General features: G+C 53.2%; 1 long non-coding RNA gene across 1 annotated transcript in view; it reads right to left on the reverse strand.

Moving 5' to 3' along the window:
- Nucleotides 1–24,708, reverse strand: part of LOC148141510 (uncharacterized) — a 62,017-nt gene that overhangs the window by 21,182 nt on the left and 16,127 nt on the right. The window contains exon 2 of the long non-coding RNA XR_015752542.1: nt 9,302–9,430. This is a non-coding gene — a long non-coding RNA (uncharacterized LOC148141510). The remainder of the gene's footprint in view (nt 1–9,301; nt 9,431–24,708) is intronic.

The raw sequence follows: 24,708 nt of genomic DNA on the forward strand, positions 1-24,708 counted from the left end.
TGGAGACGAGTGGGGGGCGAGAGTGGGGCGAGAGAGGGGGTGAGAGAGGAGATGAAAGAGGGGGCGAGAGGGGGGTGAGAGTGGGGGGCGAGGGAGGGGTGAGAGTGGGGGGCGAGAGAGGGGGCGAGAGAGGGTGTGAGAGAGGAGGGGAGAGACAGGAGGACGAGACGGGGGCGAGAGATTGGAGAGAGGGAGCTAGAGAGAGGCGGGAGAGAGGGGGTAGAGAATGAGAGAGTTGGGGAAAGAGGGGGAGAGAGAGGGGGAGAGAGAGAGGGGGAGAGAGAGGGGGAGAGAGGGGGGAGAGAGAGGGGAGAGAGTTTAGGGAGAGAGAGGATCTCGTGAGGCGGGAGGGAGGGGGAGAAAAAGGGTGTGAGAGAGAGGGGAAGAGAGAGGGGGAGAGAGGGGAGAGAGTTTAGGGAGAGAGAGGTTGTCGTGAGGCGGGAGGGAGGAGGAGAAAAAGGGTGTGAGAGAGAGGGGGTGAGAGAGGGGGGTGAGAGAGAGGGTGTGAGAGAGAGAGAGGGTGAGAGAGAGGGGGGTGAGAAAGAGGGTGTGTGAGAGAGAGAGGGTGACAGAGAGGGGGGTGAGAGAGACGGGGGTGAGAGAGAGAGGGTGAGAGAGAGGAGGAGAGAGGGGGTGTGAGAGAGGGGAGAGTGAGTGAGAGAGAGGGGGTGGGAGACAGGGGTGTGAGAGAGGGTGTGGGAGAGGGGGTGAGAGAGAGGGTGTGAGAGTTAGGGGTAGAGAGGGTGTGGGAGAGAGGGGTGTGAGAGAGAGGGGGTGAAAGAGAGGGGGTGAGAGAGCGGGTGAAAGAGAGGGGGTGAGTTGGTGTTGAGAAAAGGGGAAAGACGGGTGTGTGGGCAGAGAAGGGGACAGAGAAAGGGGGAGAGGAAGAGGGGGAGTGAGATTGGGGGAGACAGTGAAGAAAGAGTGGGAAAGAGAGTGAGGGGAAGAGTGAGATGGTGAGAGAGGGAGGGGGAGAGAGGGTGGAGAGAGAGGGGAGAGTGAGAGATAGAGAGGGGAGAGAGATGGTGTGAGAGTGAGGGAGAGAATGGGGAAAGACAGTGGGGAGAGAGAGGAGAGGGTGAGAGCATGGGAGAAGCAGGGAGTGAGAGAGGGAGAGAGAGGGAGAGATTTAGGCGACAGAGAGAGTTAGTGAAGAGAGAAGAGGAGAGAGAGATTGAGGGTCGAGAGAGGGGGTGAGTGGGGTAGAGAGAGAGAGGTAGAGAGAGGTGGTGAGAGAGTGGATAGAGAGAGGGGGAGAGGGAGGGGGAGAGAAGGGACGGCGGAGAGAGGGGGAGAGTGGGGGACAGAGAGGTGAGAGAGACGGACAGAGGGAGTGGGACAGAGAATGGAGGGAGAGAGAAGTGGGAGAGAGGGAAGGGGAGAGAGAGTGTGGGGACAGAGTGGGGGAGCGAGTGGGGAGCGAGAGTGGCGAGCGAGAGTGGGGAAGAGAGTGGGGGAGAGAGTGGGGGAGGGAGAGGGTTAGGGAGGGAGGGGAGGAGAGAGTGGGGGAGAGAGTGTGGGAGAGAGTGGGGGAGGGAGAGGGTTAGGGAGGGAGTGAGAGAGAGGGGAGAGATTTAGGTGACAGAGTCGGGGGAGAGTTAGTGAAGAGAGAGGGGAGAGAGAGTGACGTGTACCGAGAGAGTCGGTGAGAGAGAGACGGTAGAGAGAAGGGGAGAGAGGAGGGGAGAGGTTGGAGAGAGGGGTTAGAGGGGTGAGAGGGGTGTGGAGAGAGGGGGAAGAGAGAGAGGTTGCAAAGAGAGAGATAGGGAGGGGGAAGAGAGACGGGGAGGGCGACAGAGGGGGAGAGAGTGGGGGAGAGCGACGGGGAGAGGGGGAGAGACGGGGAGAGAGAGGGGGAGAGAGAGAGAGGGGTGAGAGAGAGGGGGGTGAGAGAGACGGTGTGAGACAAAGAGGGTGAGAGAGGTAGAGAGAGAGAGGGGAGTGAGAGTGGGGAGAGAGAGGATGTGAGAGAGGGTGTGAGAGAGAGGGTGTGAGAGAGAGCGTGTGAGAGAGAAGGTGCGAGGAAGGATGAGGGGGGGACAGAAAGAGGGTAAGAGCGGGGAAGAGAAAAGGGAGAGAGATGGGGCAGAGAGTGGGGGAAGAGAGTGGGGGAGAGGGGAGAATGGGAGGGGGAGAGGGAGGAGAGAGAGGGGGGAGGGAGAGGAAGGTGCGAGGAAGGGGAGAGAGAGGGGGACAGAAAGGGGGTGAGAGAGGGGGAGAGAGAGGGGAGAGAGATAGGCGTGAGAGTGGGGGAAGAGCTTGGTGGAGAGAGTGGGGAAAGAGAGTGGGGAAAGAGAGTGGGGAGAGGGAGGTGGAGAGAGAGGGGGAGAGAGACGGGGAGAGCGACGGGGATGTCGACGAGGAGGGGGAAGAGACGGGGAGAGAGTGGGAGGGAGAGGAAGGTGCGAGGAAGGGGGAGAGAGGGGGACAGAAAGGGGGTGAGAGTGGGGGAGAGAGGGGGAGAGTGCGATGGTGAGAGACGGAAGGAATGAGAGATGGAGAGAGAGGGGAGAGATTTAGGCGACAGAGTTAGTGAAGAGTGAGGGGGAGAGAGTTTGAGGGGTAGAGAGAGAGGGTGAGCGGGGTAGAGAGAGACGGGATAGAGAGAAGAGGTGAGAGGGAATGGAGAGGGAGGGGGAGAGTGGGGGGAGTGAGAGGGGAGAGTGGGGGAGAGAGAGGAGAGAGAGGCGGACAGAGGGAGGGGGAAAGAGGGAGGGGCACAGAGAGTGGAGGGAGAGGGGGAGAGAGGGGGGAGGGAGAGAGAGTGTGGGGACAGAGTGGGGGAGAGAGTGGGGAGAGAGAGTGGGGAGAGAGAGTGCGGGAAGAGAGTCAGGGAGAGAGTGGGGAGAGAGTGGGGGAGAGTGTGGGGGATAGAGTGGGGGAGAGAGTGGGGGACAGAGAGGGTTAGGGAGGGAGTGAGAAAGCGGGGAGAGATTTAGGTGACAGAGTCGGGGGGAGATTTAGTGAAGAGAGAGGGGAGAGAGAGTGAGGTGTAGAGAGAGTAGGTGAGAGAGAGAGGTGTAAAGAGAGGGGGTGAGAGAGACGGTAGAGTGAAGGGGAGAGAGGAGGGGATAGGGGGAGAGAGGGGTTAGAGGGGTGAGAGGGGTGTGGAGAGAGGGGGAAGAGAGAGAGGTGGCAGAGAGAGAGATAGGGGGAATAGAGACGGGGAGGGCGTGACAGAGTGGGAGAGAGGGGGAGAGAGACGGAGAGAGCGACGGGGAGAGCGAGGGGAAGGGGGGGGGGTCAGACGGGGAGAGAGAAGGGGAGAGAGAGTGGGAGGGAGAGGAAGGTGCGAGGGAGGGTGAGAGAGGGGGACAGAAAGAGGGTGAGAGCGGAGGGAGAGACAGGGGAGAGAGATGGGGCAGAGATTGGGGGAAGAAAGTTGGGGGTGAGAGGGGAGAGGGAGAGGGGGGAGAGGGAGGGAGAGAGAGAGGGGGAGAGAGACGGGGAGAGTGACGGGGAGAGAGGGGGAGAGACAAGGCGAGAGAGGGAAGGGAGAGGAAGGTGCGAGGAAGGGGGAGACTGGGGGACAGAAAGGGGGTGACAGCAGGGGGGACAGAGAAGGGAGAGAGATGGGGGTGAGAGTGGGGGAAGAGCGTGGTGGAGAGAGTTGGGAAAGAGAGCGGGGAAAGAGAGTGGGGGAGAGGGAGGGGAGAGAGATGGGGAGAGCGACGGGGAGGGGGAGAGACGGGGAGAGAGAGTGGGAGGGAGAGGAAGGAGCGAGGAAGGGGAGAGAGGGGGACAGAAAGGGGGTGAGAGTGGGGGGAGAGAGAGGGGAGAAGGAGAGGGTGAGAGAGGGAGGGAGTGAGAGAAGGGGAGAGAGAGGGGAGAGATTTAGGCAACAGAGTTAGTGAAGAGTGAGACGGGGAGAGAGAGAGTTTGAGGGGTAGAGAGAGAGGGTGAGCAGAGTAGAGAGAGACGGGATAGAGAGAGGAGGTGAGAGATTGGGGGAGAGAGAGGAGAGAGGGAGGGGGAGAGGTAGAGGAGGGAGAGTGTGGAGAGAGAGGGGAGAGTGTGCTGAGAGAGAGGAGAGAGAGGAGGACAGAGGGAGGGGGAAAGAGGGAGGGGGAGAGAGGGAAGGGAGAGAGAGTGTGGGGAGAGAGTGGGGAGAGAGAGTGGGGAGAGAGAGTGGGGGGAGAGTGGTTGGGAGAGAAAGTGGGGAGAGAAAGTGCGGGGAGAGAGTGGGGGTGAGAGTGGGGGAGGGAGAGTGGAGGAGAGGGAGGTTGGAGAGAAGGGGAGGGGAGAGATTGGTTAGAGGGGGAGAGTGGGGGAGAGAGAGGGGAGAGTCGGGGGTGAGAGTGAAGGAGAGACCGTGACAGAGGGAGGGGGACAGAGGGAGGGGGACAGGAGGAGTGGGACAGAAGGAGGGGGCAGAGAATGGAGGGAGAGAGAGGGGGAGAGAGAGAGGGGAGAGAACGAGGAGAGTAGGGGAGAGAGAGTGGAGAGTCGGGGTGGAGAGAGAGAGGAGAGAGTGGGGGCCAGAGGGAGGGGAACAGAGGGAGGGGGACAGAGTATGAAAAGAGAGAGAATCCAGGGAGAGAGAGAGGGGGAGATGGATGTGGAGAGAGGGGGGGAGAAAGGGGTGGAGAGAGAGTGGGGGAGAGAGTGGGGATAGAATGGTGGAGGGAGAGGGTTAGGCAGGGAGTGAGAAAGAGGGGAGAGAGTTAGTGAAGAGACAGGGGAGAGAGAGAGAGTGAGGAGTAGAGAGAGGGGGTGCGAGAGAGAGGTGCCGAGAGAGGGGCTGAGAGAGACGGTAGAGAGAAGGGGAGAGAGGAGGGGAGAGAGGGGGAAGAGAGAGAGGCGATAGAGAGAGATAGAGAGGGGGAAGAGAGACAGGGAGGAGGAGAGAGGGGGTGAGAGAAAAGTGAGAGAGAGAGGGTGAGAGAGGGAGGGATTGAGAGAGGGAGAGAGAGTGTGGTGACAGAGTGAGGAGAGAGAGGGGCAGAGAGATAGGGGCGAGAGAGGGAGGGCAAAAGTGGGAAGGAGAGGAGGCAAGGGAGAAGGGGCAAGGGAGAGGGGGAGAGAGAAGAAGATAGAGGCGAGAGAGAGGGGGAGAGAGTGAGTGTGGAGAGAGGGGGGAGAGAGAAGAGAGAGGGCGGGACAGAGGAGGCAGAGAGCGGGGGGAGAAAGTGGGGGAAGAGAGATGGGGAGAGTGTGGGGGTGATTGAGGGGGTGAGAGAGAGAGGGAGAGAGAGAGGGGAGAGAGTGAGGGAAGAGAGAGGGGTGGGGGGAGAGGGAAGGGGAGAGAGAAGGGGAGAGAGAGGGGACGAGAGAGGGGAGAGAGGGCAGGAGAGGGGAGACAGAGAGCGGGGGGAGAAAGTGGGGGAAGAGAGATGGGGAGAGTGTGGGGGTGAGTGAGGGGGTGAGAGGGAGAGTGAGAGAGAGAGGAGAGAGAGCGGGGGAAGAGAGAGGGGGAGAGGCGTGGAGAAAGGTGGAGAAAGAGAGGGGAGGGGGGAGGGGGGAGATACGGGAAGACAGACGGGGAGAGACGAGGGAGAGCGAGAGGGGGGTGAGAGAAGGGACAAGAGAGGAGACGAGTGTGGGTGGCGAGAGAGTGAGTTCGAGACAGGGGGGTGAGAGAGGGGTGCGAGAGAGGGGCGCGAGAGAGGGGGAGTGAGAGAGGGGCGAGAAAGGGGGAGTGAGAGAGGGGCGCGAAAAAGGGAGAGAGGGGTGAGAGAGAGGGGGTGAGGGGGGAGAGGGGGAGTAGAGAGCAGGGAGAGAGAGGGGAGAGAGATGGGGAGAGATAGGGGCGGAGAGAGAGAGAGTTTCGAGAGAAAGGCGGAAGAGAGCGCGGGAGAGTGTGAGGGAGAGAGAGGGGGAGCGATAGATGGGGAGAGACAGGGTGAGAGAGAGTAAGAGAGGTTGAGAGGGGAATGAGGGAGGTGAGAGAGCGGGGGTGAAAGAGCGGGGAATGAGAGACAGGGGGCAGAGAGTGGGGGAGAGAGAGGGAGGAGAGTGGGAGAGAGAGCGGGGGTGAGAGAGCGAGGGAGAGAGAGACGGGGAGAGAGACAGGGGAGGGAGATGAGAGGGGCGAGGGAAGTGGAGAGGGGGGACAGAAAGGGAGTGAGAGAGTGGCGAGAGAGTGCGGGGAGAGGGAGGGAAGAGAGAGGTGGAGAGAGAGGGGACGGGGGGGTCGCGAGAGCAGGGAGAGGGAGAGAGATGGGAGAGAGAGGTGAGTGAGAGAGATGTGGGGGGAGAGACATGGGGAAAGAGAGAGGGGAAGAGAGAGAAGGAGAAAGAGAGAGGGGGAAGAGAGAGAAGGGCGAAAAAGGGGAGGGGAACAAGGGAGAGCGGTCAAGGGAGAGGGCGGATAGAGGAGGGGGAGAGAGAGGGGGATAGAGAGCGGGGAGAGTGAGCGGGGAGAGAGAGGGGGAGAGTGAGGGGAGAGAGGGGAGAGGGGGAGAGAGGGGGAGAGGGAGGAGAGGGGGAGAGAGAGTGGGAGAGAGGGTTAACAGAGTGAGGGGAAAGAGAGAGGGGCACGGAGAGAAGGGCAGAGAGAAGGAGGGCGAAAGAGGGCAGTAGGGCCAACAGAATGGGGTCAAGGGAGGGGGAGAGAGGGGGAGAAAGAGGGGGCAAGGAGGGTGAGAGAGAGAGAGGAGAGTGAAACAGGCAGCGAGAGGGGGAGAAAGAGAGGGGAAGGGAGAGGGGGAGAGCGAGCGGGAAAGCTAGGGGCGAGAGAGGGGGACGAGCGAGAGGGGGAGACAGAGAGGGTGTGAGAGAGAGAGGGGAGGGAGGGGGGAGAGAGGGAGGCGAGAGAGAGGGTCAAGATAGGGGGGAGAGAGTGAGAGGTGAATGAAATGGGCAGAGAGACGGGGAGAAAGAGAGGGGAAGGGAGAGTGGGAGAGTGAGCGGGAAAGCGAGGGGCGAGAGAGGGGACGACCAAGAGGGGGACGAGAGAGAGGGGAGACAGAGAGAGTGTGAGAGAGAGGGGGAGGGAGAGGGGGAGAGAGAGGGTGGGGAGATAGAGAGCGGGAGTGAGTGGGGGGATTGAGTGGGGGGAGACAGTAGGTGTAGAGAGTGTGGGGAGAGGAGGAGAGGAGGGGTAAAGAGTGGGGGGTGGGAGAGGGAGTGAGTGAGAGGGGGAGGGAGAGTGAGGTGACAGAGTGAGGGGGTCAAAAGAGGGGGCGAGAGAGCGGGAGAGATGGAGGGGAGAGAGGGAGGGGGAGAGATGGAGGGGGAGAGAAGGACGGGGAGAGAAGGATGGGGAGAGAAGGAGGGGGGAGAGAGGGAGGCGAGAGGGAGGGGGAGAGACAGGGGGCAGAGAGAGAGTGTGGGGAGAGAGGGGGAGAGGGAGGGGCGAGAGAGAGATTGGGAGAGAGAGAAAAAGGTGAGAGTGTGAGGCAAGAGAGGGGGCAAGAGATGGGGAAAGAGAGAGGGGGAGAGAGAGAGGGAGAGAGCGAGAGAGAGAGGCTGAGGAGGGAGAGGCGGAGACAGAGGGTGGGGGAGAGGGATGGGAGAAGCGGGGAGGGGGAAGACAGAGAGCGGGGTAGAGAGTGGGGAAGAGAGGGGGAGATGGAGATCGAAGAGGTGAGAGGGAAAGTGGTGAGGGGAGAGATAGAGGGGAGAGAGAGGAGAGACGGGGTAGAGAGACAGGGGTAGAGAGATAGGGGTAGAGAGAGGGGAGTATTGAGAAGGATAGAGAGAGAGTGTGGAGAGAGAAGGGGGCGAGAGTGAGGGGGAGAGAGAGGGGGAGAGAGGGAGGGGGAGAGAGGGGGGGGAGAGAGGGAGGAGGAGAGAGAGAGGGAGAGAGAGAGGGGGAGAGAGAGAGGGGGAGAGAGAAGGGGAGAGAGAGGGGAAGAGAGGGGTGAGAGAGGGGGAGAGAATGGGAGAGAGTGGGAGAGAGCGAGGGGAGAGGGGACGAGAGAGCGTGGGAGAGAGAGAGGAGAGAGAGGGGGAGAAAGAGGTGGGGAGAGAGAGAGGTGAGGGAGATAGAGAGGTAATTGAGAGGGCGGTGTGGCACAGAGAGGTGGGGGAAGAGAGAGGGGAAGAGAGAGCGAGGGAAGAGAGAGGGGAAGAGAGGGGGGGTGATAAGGGGAGAGACAAGGGGAGAGATAAGGGGGAGAGATAAGGGGAGAGATTGGGGAGAGACTGGGGGAGAGATTGGGGAGGGATTTGGTGAGAGATTGGGGAGAGATAGGGGAGAGATAGCGGGAGAGATGGGGAGAGAGAAGGGGAAACAGAAGGGGAAAGATAGGGGAGAGAAAGGGGTTAGAGCGAGATGGATTAGAGAGAGAGAATGGGAGATCAAAGGGTCGAGTGCAGGCGTTGAGAGAGGGTGTCGAGAGAGGGGGTCGAGAGAGGGGGTCGAGTGAGGGGGTCGAGTGAGGGGGTCGAGTGAGGGGGTCGAGAGAGGGGGTCGAGTGAGGGGTTCGAGAGAGGGGGTTGAGAGAGGGGGTCAAGAGAGGGGGTCGAGAGAGGGGGTCGAGAGAGGGGGTCGAGTGAGGGGGTCGGATGGGTCGTGAGAGGGTGGTCGAGAGAGGGGAGTCGAGTGAGGGGAGTCGAGTGAGGGCTTTCGACGGGAGTGATCGTGAGAGGGGTGTCGAGAGAGGAGATCCAGTGAGGGGGTCGAGGGGGGGTCGAGAGAAGGGGGTTGAGAGAGTGGGGTCGAGAGACAGGGTCGATTGAGGGGCTCGAGTGAGTGGGTCGAGAGAGTGGGTCGATAGGGGGGAGAGTGAGGGGAGCGGGAGACACAGGGGTTAGAGAGCGGGGTGAGAGAGAGGGGGGAGAGAGAGGAGGGACAGAGTGGGGGAGAGAGAGTGGAGAGAGAGAGAGTGGGGGTGAGGGGGCAGAGAGAGGGGCCAGAGATGGGGGAGAAAATGAGAGAAAGTGGAGAGAGAGAGTGAGGGGTGAGAGATGGGGAGCGTGAGAAGCGAGCAAGAGAGACAGGCGAGAGAGTGGGTGAGCGGGAGAGAGAGAGGTGCAAGTGTGAGTGAGTGAGTGAAGGGACGGAAATGAGAGAGAGTCTGAGAGATCGAGAGAGAAAGAGTGCGATAAGTGGACAAGAGAGAGAAGGTGAGAGAGGGGCTGAGAGAGAGAATGAGAGTGAGAGGGTGAGAGATAGAGAGTGAGGGAGTGAGAGGGGATCGAGAAAAAGAGACAGAGAGTCAGAGAGAGTCAGAGAGAGATGTATCAGTGAGGACCAGTACAGAAGAGGTGAAAGCAGGACCCTCACAAGGTGGTGCGAATGAAGCCTAGAATGTTGCTGTTCCTTGCCCAGCTCTGTATCTATGTCCTGCCTTCCAGGTCTGAATACAGAAGTCTACTGTCTCCACACTGTGCTGTTTACTGTGAGTGATCTTACCGGCTGCAGGATTTACTGAAGGTTCCAGACCTCCCTCTCCATCTCTTTCTGGCTGACCAAGCGTCTTTGATGTGGTTATGGACGAGACAGGAGTTAGGAATTCGGCTGAGACAGGAACATCCTGAGTACCTACAGGAGATAGGGAAGCAGACAGAATGGGAAATTAGACTGATGCAGTCAGAGTTACACATGGAGGATGGCACTGAGTCCCACAGAGACCTGGAAAATCCCAGTCTCCATCCCTGGCCTGTGCAGCTGCGTCTCTCTGGAGTGGGGAATTCTGTTGGCTCAGGATCTGGAATAGCTGCAAGAGCGAGAGAAGTTGACAGAGGAAGCAATTAGAACCACACAGTGAGGGATACCACATGGAGAGAGATTGAGTGATATCACCAGAGTGCAGCACGGTATCAGGATCACACGATGGTCATGATGAAAGGGTTGTGATTCATGGTGCACGGGGATCAGTACTCACTGACGGGTGAGCTATGAGTGGGACAGGTGATGGCCTCGTGTTATTTTCACCCAACTGTTCATCCAGATGTTAATGCCGGTGTCCAGGATACCCATCTAACTACCTAATATCCTTTCAGGAGGGAAATCTGTTATAGGCAGCAGGTCTGGCCTACACATGTTCCAGTTCCAGAGCGATGGGGTTGACTCTAAACTGCTCTCTGTAATGATCCACCAAAACACTCAGCTCAAGGGCAGCTCGGGGTGGGCATGCGATGCTGGCCAGCCAGAGACAGCAACATCCCATGAGTGAATTAAACACAACATTGCTGGGACCAGGGTCCTGGCCAATCATGTCGGTAGGCTTATGGACAGGACTTTCAGCTGACAGAGAGGTTGCAGGGCCAGGGTTCAGGTGAAAGGAGCTTTCCAAATCCAAAGAGAAATGGCAATGTAGCTGAAGACAAGCAGAAAGGAACAGGAAGAGACAGAGTTTAACTGAAACTGTACATCAGTGAATTGGACTGTGACAAGAAATTGTGGAAAGAGTCAATCGTAATGTACTTTTTTTGGACTGGCTAAAGTCTCTGCAATAAGGTCTCTGGTACAGAGATAAATTAGGTTTAGTGGTGACACTGTGAACAAAAGGTGGAACATGAATATTCTATTGTCCACCTCCTTGAGGGGTGTCAGGGAGTGCAGGATGGGTAACCCTGACAGTAATGGGGAACAAAGGCAGGACAGAGAGAGCACTTGGCCTCAGATGATGAAGCTGAATCAGCCTGAATGCAGATTCTGGGTAGCACGTGTCAAAAACACAAGCAGGAGAAGAGTTTAGAGGCTGCCGAACAGCATTTCATTGCTCAACCCTGTTACACATTCCAATGAATTCCTGTGTAACGCAAAGGCACTGTGATCATTTTGGGAGATTTCAGTCTTTGTATAATCTGGGACAGTCACATTGGCAAAAGTGATGTTATCGGAACTCCTCTTTGAATGTTTCTGTCAGTGTTTGTTTGAATAACACGTTGTGCAAACGGCCAGGGACGTGACTGTCTCAGATCGACCATTGGGTGATGACGCTGAGGGAAGGAGTAATGTCACACTAAGATATCCTTGGGGAAATTGCAGTATAGTGGAATTCAGTGAGATGATGGATTTTTAAAATGACCATAAAGCACACCCTACAATCACAACCAAAGCCATTGACATGTTTTTGAGAGGAGAACTGACCAAGGTAAACAGGGGAAACAGTGAAGTGTATGGCTGGTAATGGACAGTGGAAAACATTTACAGTCATAGGGATGTACAGCACAGAAACAGACCCTTCGTTGTCCAACTCATCCACGCCACTCACCTATCCTAACATAATCTCGTCACATTTGCCAGCACTTGGCCCGAATCCCTCTCAACCCTTCCTGTTCGTATACCCATCCAGATGCCTTTTAAATGCAGTTACTCTACCAGTCTCCACCACTTCATCTGGCAGTTCATTCCATACACGCATCACCCTCCACATCAAAATGTTATCCTTATGTTCCTTTTATATCTTTCCCCTCTCACCCTCAACCTCGGCCCTCCAGTTCTGGACCACCCCACCCCAAGGAAAAGACCTTGTCTGTTAATCCTAACCATGCCTCTCATGGATTTATAAACCTCCATATGGGTTACCCCTCAGCCTCAGACATTCCAGGGAAAACAGCCCCAGCCCATTTCACCTCTCCCTTTAGCTCAAATCCTCCAATCTGTCAGCATCTTTGTAAATCTTTTCTGAACCCTTTCAATTTAAACAATATCCTTCCGATAGGGAGGAAAGAAGAATTGCACGCAATATTCCAACAGTGACTATTCCAATGTCCTGTTTTGCCACAACATGACCTCCCAACTCATCTACTCAATGCCCTGATCAGTAAACGCAAGCATACCAAACACATTCTTCACTATCCTATCGACCCACAATTCTCCTTTCAAGGAACAATGAACCTGCTCTCCAAGGTCTCTTTGTTCAGAAACACTCCCTGGGACCTAAACATTAAGTGTATCAGTCCTGTGAAGAGTTGCTTTGCCAAAATGCAGCACCACCCATTTATCTGAATTGAGCTCCATCTGCCACTCCTCAGCCCATTAGCCCACCAGTTCACCATCCCGTTGTAATGTGAAGTAACATTCTTCACTATCCACTACACCTCCAATTTTGGTGTCATCTGCAAACTTACTAACTATACCTGCTATGTTCACATCCAAATCATTTATATAATTAATGGAAAGTAGTGGACCCAGCACCGATCCTTGTGGCACTCCACTGGTGACAGGTCTCCAGTCTGAAAAATCAACCCTCCACAACCATCCTCTGTCGTCTACCTTCGTGCCAGTTCTGTATCCAAATGGCTGGTTTTCCATGAGATCTATCCTTGCTGTCCAAGCTCCCATGTGGAAACTTTTCGAATACCTCACTGAAGTCCATATCACTCACATCCATCGCTCTGCCCTCATCAATCCTTTTGTGACTTCTTCAAACATCTCAATACCTTGAGACATGATTTCCCACGGACAAAGCAATGCTGACTATCCCCAATTAGACATTGCCTTTCTAAACACATGTAATTCCTGTCCCTCATGTATCCGTCTTTCAACGTGCCCATGACTGACGTCAGACGAACCAGTCTGTAGTTCCCTGGCTTGTCCTGACCACCCGTCTTAAACAGTAGTACCACGTTAGCCCAACCTCCGGTCATCTGGTACCTCACCTGTGTCTATCGATGATACAAATATTTCAGCACGGGGCACAACAATCACTTCTCCAGCTTCCCACAGAGATCGAGAGTATACCTGATAAGGTCCTGGGGACTTATCCGCCTTTAACCATTTCAAGACATCCAACACCTTCTCCTCTGTAATGTGGATATTTTGCAAGATGACATCATCTATTTCCCAAAGATATTTCCCAAAGCATCATTCTATTCTATATCTTACTTGTCCTTCTCCACAGGAAATACTTGTTCAGTATGTCCACATCTCCCGCAGCTCCACGTGCAGGCTGTCTTGATCTTTGAGGGACCTTATTCTCTCCTCAGTGACCCTTTTGTCCTCTATGGAATTGTAAAAACATTTTGGATTCTCCTTAAACCTATTTGCCAAAGCACAGAGGAGGGATTCTATGATTCTGAGACACACCACTAGTCACAGGCCTTCAGTCTGACTATTACCCTCTGCTTCCTACCATCAAGCCAATTGTGTACCCAGTTAGCCAATGCCCCCTGGATTCCGTGCGATCTAACCTTCCGGCGGGGGGGGGGGGGGGGGGGGGGGGGGTGAGTGGTGAGTGCAGAGTTGTGTAGGTATCAGTAAGGAAGGGGGAGATTGCAGTGTTGGGTAGGGAACAGTCAGGAAGGGAGACATTACAGTGTTGGGTAGGGATCAGTCAGGGAGGGGGAGATTACAGTGTTATGTAGGGATTAGTCAGGGAGGGATTGAGTGCAGTGTTGTGTACTCCTGATTTGCCCTCCTGATTTCCCTCTATCCCTAAACAACACTGCACTCACCCCTCCCTGACTGATCCCTATCAAACACTACACTCACCCCCTCCCTGACTGATCCCTACCCAACACTGCAATCTCCCCCTCCCTGACTGATCCCTATCCAACACTACAATCACCCCCTCCCTGACTGATCCCTACCAAACACTACACTCACCCCCTCCCTGACTGATCCCTACCCAACACTGCACTCACCCCCTCCCTGACTGATCCCTACCCAACACTGCACTCACCCCCTCCCTGACTGATCCCTACCCAACACTGCACTCACCCCCTCCCTGACTGATCCCTACCCAACACTGCACTCACCCCCTCCCTGACTGATCCCTACACAACACTGCACTCACCCCCTCCCTGACTGATCCCTACACAACACTGCACTCAATCCCTCCCTGACTAATCCCTACATAACACTGTAATCTCCCCCTCCCTGACTGATCCCTACACAACACTGTAATGTCTCCCTTCCTGACTGTTCCCTACCCAACACTGCAATCTCCCCCTTCCTTACTGATACCTACACAACTCTGCACTCACCACTCACCCCCCCCCCCCCCCCCCCCGCCGGAAGGTTAGATCGCACGGAATCCAGGGGGCATTGGCTAACTGGGTACACAATTGGCTTGATGGTAGGAAGCAGAGGGTAATAGTCAGACTGAAGGCCTGTGACTAGTGGTGTGTCTCAGAATCATAGAATCCCTCCTCTGTGGAAACAGGCCCTTCGGTCCAACACGTCTCCTGGTCCTCTGAAGATTATTCCACCCTAACCCATTCCCTTACCCTGGTACTCTATATTTACCCCTGACTAACGCAACTTATTTACACATCCGTGAATACTATAGGCAATTGAGCATGGCTAATTTACCTGACCTGCACATCTTTGGATTGTGGGAGGAAACCGGAGCACCCAGAGGAAACCCACGCAGACATGGGGAGATGGTACAAACTCAATTTGTGTGGAATAGTGGCTCAGTGGTTGGCACTCTGCCTCACAATGCCAGGGACCCGGGTTCGACCCCAGCCCCCGGTGACTGTCTGTGTGGAGTTTACACATTCTCCCCGTGTCTGCGTGGGTTTCCTCCGGGTGCTCCGGTTTCCTCCCACAATCCAAAAATGTACAGGTCAGGTGAATTGGCCATGTTAAATTGCCCAGAATTGTAGTTGCATTCGTCCAGGGTAAATATTGGGCAGGGAGAATAGCTCTGGGTGGGTTACTTTTCGGCAGGTCGGTGTGGATTTGTTGGGCCAAATGGCCTGTTTCCATACTGTAGGAAATCTAACCCTAACAGGATCTAACCCACACAGAGTATCCTGTGAGGTTGGAATTGAACCCAGATCCACGGTGCTGTGAGGTAGCAGTGCTAACCACTGAGCCAGTGAGCTGGTCAGTGCTAGGCCCATTGCTGTTTGTTTTCGAGATCAATGATTTGGATGAGGATGTTTAAGGCATGATTAGTAAGTTTGCAGGTTACACTAAAATAAGTGAGGAAGGTTCTCAGCAATTGCAACAGGGCCTTGATCAGCTGGGGAATTGGGCTGAGAAATGGCAAATGGAGGTTAATACAGACAAGGGCGACATCGAGCATGTTGGAAAGTCACATCAAGACAGGGGTTTCATGGTGAATGGTAGGGCCTGAAGGAGTGTAGTGGGACAGAGCGCCCTTGGATTCCAGGAGCACGGCTCTCTGAACTCAGGTAGACAGGGCAGTGAAGAAGGCTTTTGGCAGACTGGGCCCTTCATCAGTCAGAGCATGGAATATCGAAGTTGGGCAGTTCTGTTGCAGTTGTACAGGATTCAGTTTTGGCCACCTTGCTATCGGAAGGATGTTATTAAACTGGAAAGAGTGCAGACGAAATTTACAAGGATGTTGCCAGAACTCAACTAGACAGTTATAGAGAGAGGTTGGACAAGCTAAGGCATTGCCTTTAGTGTGCAGGAGACTGAGGGGTATCCTTATCCTGTATAAGATCATGGGAGGCATGGGAATGCACTCAGTCTTTATCCAAGGCTTGGGACATTGAGGACGAAAGGGCATTAGTTTAAGGTGAAAGGGGAAAGATTAAAAGTGAACCCGAGGGACAACCCTTTTCTCCAGAGGGTGATACACATACGGAGTGAACTACCAGTGGAAGTAGACAAGGAGGATACATTTAATAACATTTAAAAGGCACTTGGACAAATACATGGAAAGGAACATATTGGAAGGATATTGGCCAAGTGCAGGGAAACGGGGTTAGCATGGATGGGCCAGTTTGAACCTGCCTCCATGCTGCAGAACTCTGTGACTCTATGAACATACCCAGGTGTCCCATAATACAGAAGCAGCCAAAGCAACATGAACACGAACCGGTACAAATGTGAAACAGTCCTGCAGAATTTGGCAGGAAGCCAGCCTGGCCTTGCAGCGAAGGATTCCTGGCACAGGAGCTGTGGTGAGAAGCCCATAGAGAACTGGGGAAGGAATATGGAAAGCTCACTCCACTGCCGATAGCCTGGAGGATCCCTGGCTGGGATCCAGTCACCCCAGGGAAACCTACAGGCTGTGACTGAGCTAGGTCTCTGACACAATGAGCAGGACAGAACGTTGCAGGAAAAGTTCACCCACATGGGACTACTCCAGTTACAATTGGGAAGAGCCCAATCCAGTGACAGGGGGGTCTCTGAGGATGGGGAGGCAGCCTCAGGTTACATTGACAATCTGGAAGGACAGTGTATGAGCTCCAGGCAGCTGCATGGGTCCTGTACACCTGCAATACTGAGCAACACACATCAGGCCCTAGTAGGAGGTCCCAGGAGCAAATACAATCCCGAGGGAACCAGGGCTCCTCCCAGAATGGATAGTGTGTGCCTTTGGGATTCTACATCCCCAGGGAGATAATGACAGGCCCCTCCCTGACACATCCACGCCCGCCCACAGATGGGAACTCCCACTGCCTTTCTCCCAGCTAACTGCTCCTTTTGCCCCCAGCGCTGACCCACAGACGGACCCCGATTCCATGAACCCTGTGGTTACCCAGTGTCAGACAGCTGATGGTCTCACTCCGTACACAACAGCCATTCCAGGCACCCACCTGGTGGGCAGCACCAAAAATGCCACTCTGTTTGATCCTGTCTCAAACCCAGATACATTTTTGGATGAGACAGACCGACAGTCTGTCATACACGGACTGGATGCTGACAAACAAACTAAATTAATCACCATGTGACTTTGTCCACCAGGCCATTCAGCCCTCCCTGAGGGACAACAGTGAGGGAGGGGCATCCATGATGAAAGAAGGCAGCGGTCCTCACTGCTCGAGAAAAATCCCATCCCGGCTTAGAGACAAACAGCGTAAATATTTGTTCCAGGAGAACACCCACACCAACATGTCTCACTGTCAGTTTCAGCAGCTCACCAAGGGCTGGTTTAGTAACAGCTGTAAGGACACTTTCGGTGGTGCACTGGGTTTGGTGCGAGGGATTCCAATTATCCCAAGTGACAAAGTTTGGATGGGGATCATTGAAGTCGAAAGTATCGGATTACATTAAAAAAGGTATTTGGATGGGTTATTATGATTCCCTCCCACATGTGGTGGAGATAGAGGGGACATTGACAGGGACCACACTTAGGTAAATGTGAAGGAACAGGCCCGTACCACGGCATTCCCACCGCCTGTTATTAACGAATTCGGCTCCTCTCACATCGGCTGTGGTCCTAACCGCACTCACCTTGATATATCTCGGGGTACCGGTGGTTAGAATTGCAGACTGCAACAGATGGGTACGATCATGGTGAATAATGCCTGGAAACACCCCCAGGGACTGGAAGGTAGATGGAACTCTCCGGGTGATCACCTTCAGTTTCATTCATTTGCAACGTTTGAGTGTTCCTGGCTGGGCCCAGTATTGATTTCCTGTCCGTAGCTGCTCGGGAGCTGGTTTTGGTGTTGAGCTGCCTCCTTGAACTGTTGCAGGTGGTGGACCCACAATGTCCTTAGGGAGGGAATTCCAGGAGTTTGAGCCAGCAGGTCTCATTCCCTTGCATTTATTCTGCTCACTGGATGTTGGCTATGCATCACAATTCTGTATGGATTATCAGAACGGAATATGTTTTGACGAAACAGTTAGGAGTGCCACAGTCGCTCAGTGGTTAGCAATGTTATCTCACGGCGGCAGAGTGGGTTTGATTCCACTCCTGAGCGACTGTTTGTGTGGAGTTTGTACATTCTCCCTGCGTCTGCACGGGTTTTCTCCCACTGTTCAATAACTCACATTTTGACAGATTGCCCATAGTGTCGAGGGATATTCAGGTTAGCTGGAATAGCCATGGGAAATGCAGGGTTTCAGGGATATCATCAGGGGATGGATCTGAGTTGCATTCTCTTCAGAGGGTCTTTGTGGACTCGATGGGCTGAAGGGCCTGTTTCTGCTCTGTAGGGATTCTATGATATCACTTATCAGCCATCTGACAATCGGTTTGACAATGTTCAAAATGTCTTTCGCTCAAACAGCAGGCTACTCTAACATCAAACATAACCAGCTTTTAAAATTAAGATTGTAATTCATTGTATACGCTTCTTTCCATTCTAAAGACTGGGTGGGGGGAGGGGGAATGGGTGAAATGTTGCGGCCTCCTTGCTAAAACACAGATAGACAGCCAAGAGATGCTGGGTATATTGGACAAGTTATACTCCCAAACCACAAAAGCCAGACAGCAGCCAGATGGTTATTCCATCAGCATAATGTCAAAGGCAACAGGTCCCCTGGGCAGACATATCCCTAACAACGTCTTGACCAAACAAAGGAGGGCCCAGATAGGAAGGCACCAGGTCCTGCTACACAAAGAAACTAACAGGAACAAGCCATCCAAATGATCAGCAATGCGTCAAACTATTCACTGAATCTCCTGACTGGCCAGAAGTATAGAAAGTTCTGGGAAACCATCCAGAAATGAACAAAACCAGGGATCACCTGCAGACTGATCTCTTGAATTTTCTGGAGGCTTTCTGAGGTGACCAACATGGTAAGGGACAGAGACCAGCTCACCACCCAGAGAGAGGGAGAGAGAAAGGGAGTGAGACAAGCTGAAGGAAACCCCAGGAGCATGGGAGAGAGGGAGTGTGAAAAACCATTGAGTGCGGGAGCTGGAACCAACTGGAATACTGAGTGTCACCCCTTCAGTCTGTCCATGCTTCAACGCCTGTTTCTCTCAGTCTGACTTCCCCTTCTCTCTTTGTCCTTCTCTCTCCCTATCTGTCTCTTTCTCTCAATCTGCCTTTCTCTCACACCCTCCGTCTCACTGTCTGTCTCTGCCCCATCTTTCTCTCATCCCCCTTCTCCATCCCCACTCTCTCTACCTCTCTCTCTTTTTCTCAACCTCCCTTTCTCTTTTTCTTTATTTCAGACCTGAAAGTGCTCACCCAGTTTTGAACCCCCTAAAAACAATTGCCCATCATTTTCACTCTCCTCCCACATTTATTCCCTTCCCCAATATCTTCCCTCCCAAATACCTACCTCACCAACAGTGCCCCCCTCAAATATTTTGCTGCCCCCAACATTGCTGTGAGCCCCAGTCCCTGGGACAGAGGGAGTTGAGTGGAAAAGTGTGGAGCTGGAAAAGCCCAGCAGGTCAGGCCTGAACCATCGACTCTCCTGGCTGACCTGCTGTGCTTCTACAGCTCCTCACTTTGTAACTCTGACTCTCCAGCAACTGCAGTCCTCACTTTCTCACACCGGTAAATGTGTCTTCGTTGACTGACTGGCCTGTGACTTATTTTAATGTACAGCAAGATCTCAGTCCGAGAATTGCAGAAGGTTTGCATCACAGATGGAGTCCTTTCTGCCCATCATCCCCCTGCCCCATTAAATGATCCTGGTCCTCTTCAGGATCCTCAGGATTGGCCCCTGAATGGCCTCATTGACGATCCTTCGTGTGAAGACTTGTTCTCTACCCTGTCTCAAACTTTGCATCACATGCTATCCCTCCCTCCATCTCTCTATGACAACAGTCCCTCCTTTCTCCACCAACCCCAAAACCCCATCAAACCCTCCCCCTGTCTCTGGCTGTCCCATTCCCTCCGTGTCTCCCACTCTCCCCCTTCCCATGCAGACTTACAGCCCCTGGGCTGGAGGACATAGTGCAGAGACTAACTCGCATTTTGACACTGACTGCTGTAATGCACGGCAAGATCCCACTCTAAAACCATCGCCAAGTACACACACTGTCCTTCTCCCTCCATATATGTCCTTCTCACTCTCTCTCTCTCCCTGTCTCTCTCACTCTGTCCTTTTCTCACTCCACCTCCCTGACTCTCACTGCCCATTTCTCTCTCTCCACTTTCTCCATCTCCACTCTCTCCATGTCTTTCTCTTTTTGTCACTCTCCCTTTCTCTTTCTCTTTTTCTCTTTTTCAGACGCACTCAGAAAAGTATTAAATGTTCCTTCCATTCACCCCCTCCCCACAGTCGGGTTAAATCCTGGGAGAGACCAGCACTGAGGCAAACTCTTCCCAATGCCCCTTCCCCAGTCATTGGGACAGAGCAGAGGGGTCCAGGGAGAAAGAGGGAGAGAAACTACAGGAGAGAAAGAGAGATGGACGGACAGACAGCGTGAGGGAGGGAGAGAACAAGACAAAGACAGACGGGGGGGAAAGGGGAGAGGAAGTGAGAAGAACTGAGAGAGAGCAGGACAGAGAGAGACAGAGAGAGAGAGAGTGAAACTCCAGGAAGAGAAATACAATGTCAGACAGATACAAGGCGAAAATGGGGAGAGAAAGACAGGGAGAGAAGTTCAGGCAGACAGCAAGACGGAAATCCCAGGTAGAGAGATAGGACAGAGAGAGAGAGAGAGGAGCTGCAGCAGCAGAGAGATAGAGCTGAGAGAGTGGGGTGGTGGTGGGGGCTGTGATGTGGCTAGAGTGATGTACAGACAGGAATAGCAAGATCCCACAGAGCTGTCAGACATGCAGAGAGAGATTTGCAGAACACTGGGAAATGTACATTGGACAGAGATGTGAAGGATGTTGAGAGATAGGGATTGAAGGAAAGATGTGGGAGAGAGAACTGGGAACACAGAAATAGACATGAGAGCCGCAGAGAGAGAGGGAAGCAGTGAAATCTATGGGATCAGATCCCTCTCTGGCATTTTGCTCCTTTGTCTCTCCCCGTTCCCACAGACGGCCTGAATCCCACTGTGTGTGTTTGTGTGTGTGTGTGTGTATGCGTGTCTGTGTGTGTGTGTGTGTGTCTGTGTGTGTATGCGTGCGTGCGTGGTATGTGTGTGTGTCTGTGTGTGTGTAAGTGAGTGTGTGTGTCTGTGTGTGAGTCTGTGTGTCTGTGTGTGTGTGTGTCTGTGTGTGTGTGTGTCTGTGTGTGTGTCTGTGTGTGTGTCTGTGTCTGTGCATGTGTGTGTGTCCGTGTGTGTGTGTGCTTTCTTCTGATGATTCCTCATGGCAGAATAATTTGATTCTCTGTCTCTGTATTGTCCTAGTTTCAGTTCCCAAATCGAATGTTGAATCATCCACGATCCTATTGAATACCAGAGCAGGCTCGAGGGGTTGGATGGTCTCCTGTTCCTATTTCGGATGGTCTTATGTTCTTAACACTACCTCCCAGCTCTTGGCCCACACACTGGAGGTTAGGACGACACAAGGGCCTGATCTGTAGAGTGCTGCCCTCTTCCGTGAGTCTCGGAGGGAACCAGCCTGATTTGGATTGGAGTTGCAGCCTCTCAGTGAGAAGTGAAATCTCCTTGAGGTTCCCCTCAGTCTCTCACTGTAAGGTGGAGCAGGCCAGTCACGGGGAAGCAAACAGCAGGCCAGATGTGCTCTGTCCTCCAGCTCCATTTCAGACGGCCAGATGGGAGGGGCTTGTTTCATCCATCAGCTTCCCGTGCTCTCCCTCCTGGGTTAGGGTGGGGCCGAATAGCCTTGCTCCTGCTCCTATTGAGGTGCAGGCTGGCTATGAGTGGGTTATACAGGGCATGCCCCTGGAGTGAGGTTGGTTAGCTCAGTTGGCTGGGCAGTTAGCTTACCACACTAGCTAGAGTTACTCTGAAGGACTCTCCTTCCAAACCTCTCCCCTCAGCTGGGCCATGGTGACCCTCTGTTTACATCCCCACCAGACACCGCTCTGTAATGAGGAGCTGTCCCATGCTCTGGTAAGGCTATGGTGACATTACATTGGTTTGTACCTGGAGCACTGTGTGCAGGACTAGTCACTGCATTGCCAGAGGGATGTTCGTGTGTGGGGAAGGTTTACTGGATGAATCTCCACTGGAATGAACAGCACTCTCTTTCCCCCAGTTAAGTCACTCTTACAGCTTTTGTGTCTTTGGAGACACAAGGACCAATTCATCTGAAACAGCAGCTGGATTTTATATTCACGGGCACCCAATAAGATTGGCTTGTTTACATAGACACACACATACACACACACTCCCTCAAACACAAACACAGACACACTCTCACAAACACATACACACAGGCACAACTCTCTCTCTCACACACACACACAAGCACACACTTTCTCTCTCACACATACACGCACAGACATACGCTCCCTCAAATACACACATGGACACGCTCTCTCACACATACATGCAGACACACTCTCTCTCTCTCACAGAAACACTCTCTCTCACACACACAGACACTCTCTCTCATGCACACACAGACACACACTCTCTCTCACACACACATATACACACGCTCTCTCATTTACACACACACTCTCACACACACATTCTTATTCTCTCACACACCTACTCACTCTCACGCACATAGACACACTCTCTCTCTCACACACACTCTCTGTCTCTCACACACACACTCTCTCTCACACACATACACACAGACAGACACACGATCCCTCAAACACACACAGGCACTCTTTCTCACACACAAAAACACACAGTTACACTCTCTCTCACACACATACACACGCAGATACACACTCCATCAAATACACATAGACACACTCTCACACACATGCACTCAGACACACACTCTCTCACACACACATACACACTCTCTAGCACACAAGACAAACTGTCATACACACACATAGACACACAGACACATGCACACACAGACACACACATACATAGACACACAGATACATTCTCTCACACACAGACACACTCTCACACACACAGACACACTCACACACACATACACACAGACACACTCTCACACACATACACACACATACACACTCTCTCACACACACCCTCACTCACACACATGCACACAGAGACACACACCGTCAAACACACACACAGCCACACACTCTCACATGAACATGCACTTTCTCTCTCACGCACACATATGCAGACACAGAGATACACATGCATCCACTCTTTCACACACACAAACACGGGCAGTCTCTCTCTCTCTCTCTCCCTGACTGTTTCTCTCTCTCCCTGACTGGTTAGCTCAGTTGGCTGGGCAGTTAGCTTACCACACTAGCTAGAGTTACTCTGAAGGACTCTCCTTCCAAACCTCTCCCCTCAGCTGGGCCATGGTGACCCTCTGTTTACATCCCCACCAGACACCGCTCTGTAATGAGGAGCTGTCCCATGCTCTGGTAAGGCTATGGTGACATTACATTGGTTTGTACCTGGAGCACTGTGTGCAGGACTAGTCACTGCATGGTTGAGGTTTTGATGGAGAAATGATTTCTCCGAGGACTGAGCCATGATCTCACATGATGACTGCTCCAGGGGGACAGACAGCAGCTACAGATGACTTGTTGGATCTTCCTGTGCCCCACCTCTTGCATCGAAAGCATTAGTCTGTTTGGGTGCCTGATTTTCTAAAATGTCTCCAAACAACAAGTAACAATAGATTGATGAAAGTTTTCCCCCAAACCATGTTTCAGACACATGCTGCTGTTATTTTTCACTGATTGTGTAAAATGATCTGGATCTGCTGAAATGGGGAGTGGCTTCCATTTCAAACTACGACACCAGAGTGCCTCGGGGACCCTGAGGAAATGATCAGGGAATTGCATTTGTTCCTTTCTATCCTCTGCACTCTGTACCACCAGACAGTGCACCTTCAGTACCTCAGATAGTTCTCCCTCAGTACCTCAGATAGTGCTTCCTCAATACCTCAGAAAGTGTCCCCTCAATACTTCAGGAAGTGCTCCCTCAGTAGCTCAGAAAGTGCTTCCTCAATACCTCAGATAGTTCTCCCTCAATAACTCTGAAAGTGCTCGCTCAATTCCTCAGATAGTTCTCCCTCAATACCTCAGATAGTGCTCCCTCATTACCTCAGATAGTTCTCCCTCAATACCTCTGAAAGTGCTCCTTCAATACCTCAGATAGTTCTCCCTCAATGCCTCAGATAGTGCTCCCACAATACCTCAGATAGTTCTCCCCCAGTACCTCAGGAAGTGCTCCCCAATACCTCAGAAAGTGCTCCCTCAATATCTCAGAAAGTGCTCCCTCAGTACCTCAGATAGTTCTCACTCAGTACCTCAGAAAGTGCTCCCTAAATACCTCAGAAAGTGCTCCCTCAGTACCTCAGAAAGTGCTTCCTCAATACCTCAGATAGTGAACATAGAAGATAGAACATAGAAGAATACAGCGCAGTACAGGCCCTTCGGCCCTCGATGTTGCGCCGATCCAAGCCCACCTAACCTACACTAGCCCACTATCCTCCATATGCCTATCCAATGCCCGCTGAAATGCCCATAATGAGGGAGAGTCCACCACTGCTACTGGCAGGGCATTCCATGAACTCACGACTCGCTGAGTAAAGAACCTACCCCTAACATCTGTCCTATACCTACCCCCCTTAATTTAAAGCTATGCCCCCTTGTAATAGCTGACTCCATACGTGGAAAATGATTCTCACTGTCGACCCTATCTAAACCCCTAATCATCTTGTACACCTCTATCAAGTCACCCCTAAACCTTCTTTTCTCCAATGAAAACAGCCGCAAGTGCCTCAGCCTTTCCTCATACGATCTTCCTACCATACCAGGCAACATCCTGGTAAACCTCCTCTGCACCCGTTCCAGTGCCTCCACATCCTTCCTATAGTATGGCGACAAAATCTGCACACAATACTCCAGATGCGGCCGCACCAGAGTCTTATACAACTGCAACATGACCTCAGTACTCCGGAACTCAATTCCTCTACCAATAAAAGCCAGTATGCTATATGCCTTCTTCACAGCACTATTTACCTGGGTGGCAAATTTCAAAGATTTGTGTACAGATAGTGCTACCTCAATACCTCAGAAAGTGCTTCCTCAATACCTCAGATAGTGCTCCCTCAATACCTCAGAATGTGGTCCCTCAATACTTCAGAAAGTGCTTCCTCAGTACCACAGAAGGTGCTCCCTCAATACCTCAGATAGTTCTGTCTCAGTACCTCAGAAAGTGCTCCCTCAATACCTCAGATATATCTCCATTAGTACCTTTGATTGTGCTT

Source organism: Chiloscyllium plagiosum, unplaced genomic scaffold, assembly GCF_037043375.1.
Source record: "Chiloscyllium plagiosum isolate Xiang-an unplaced genomic scaffold, Cpla_swu_hap1 HiC_scaffold_33, whole genome shotgun sequence".
NCBI classification, from domain to species: Eukaryota; Metazoa; Chordata; class Chondrichthyes; order Orectolobiformes; family Hemiscylliidae; genus Chiloscyllium; species Chiloscyllium plagiosum.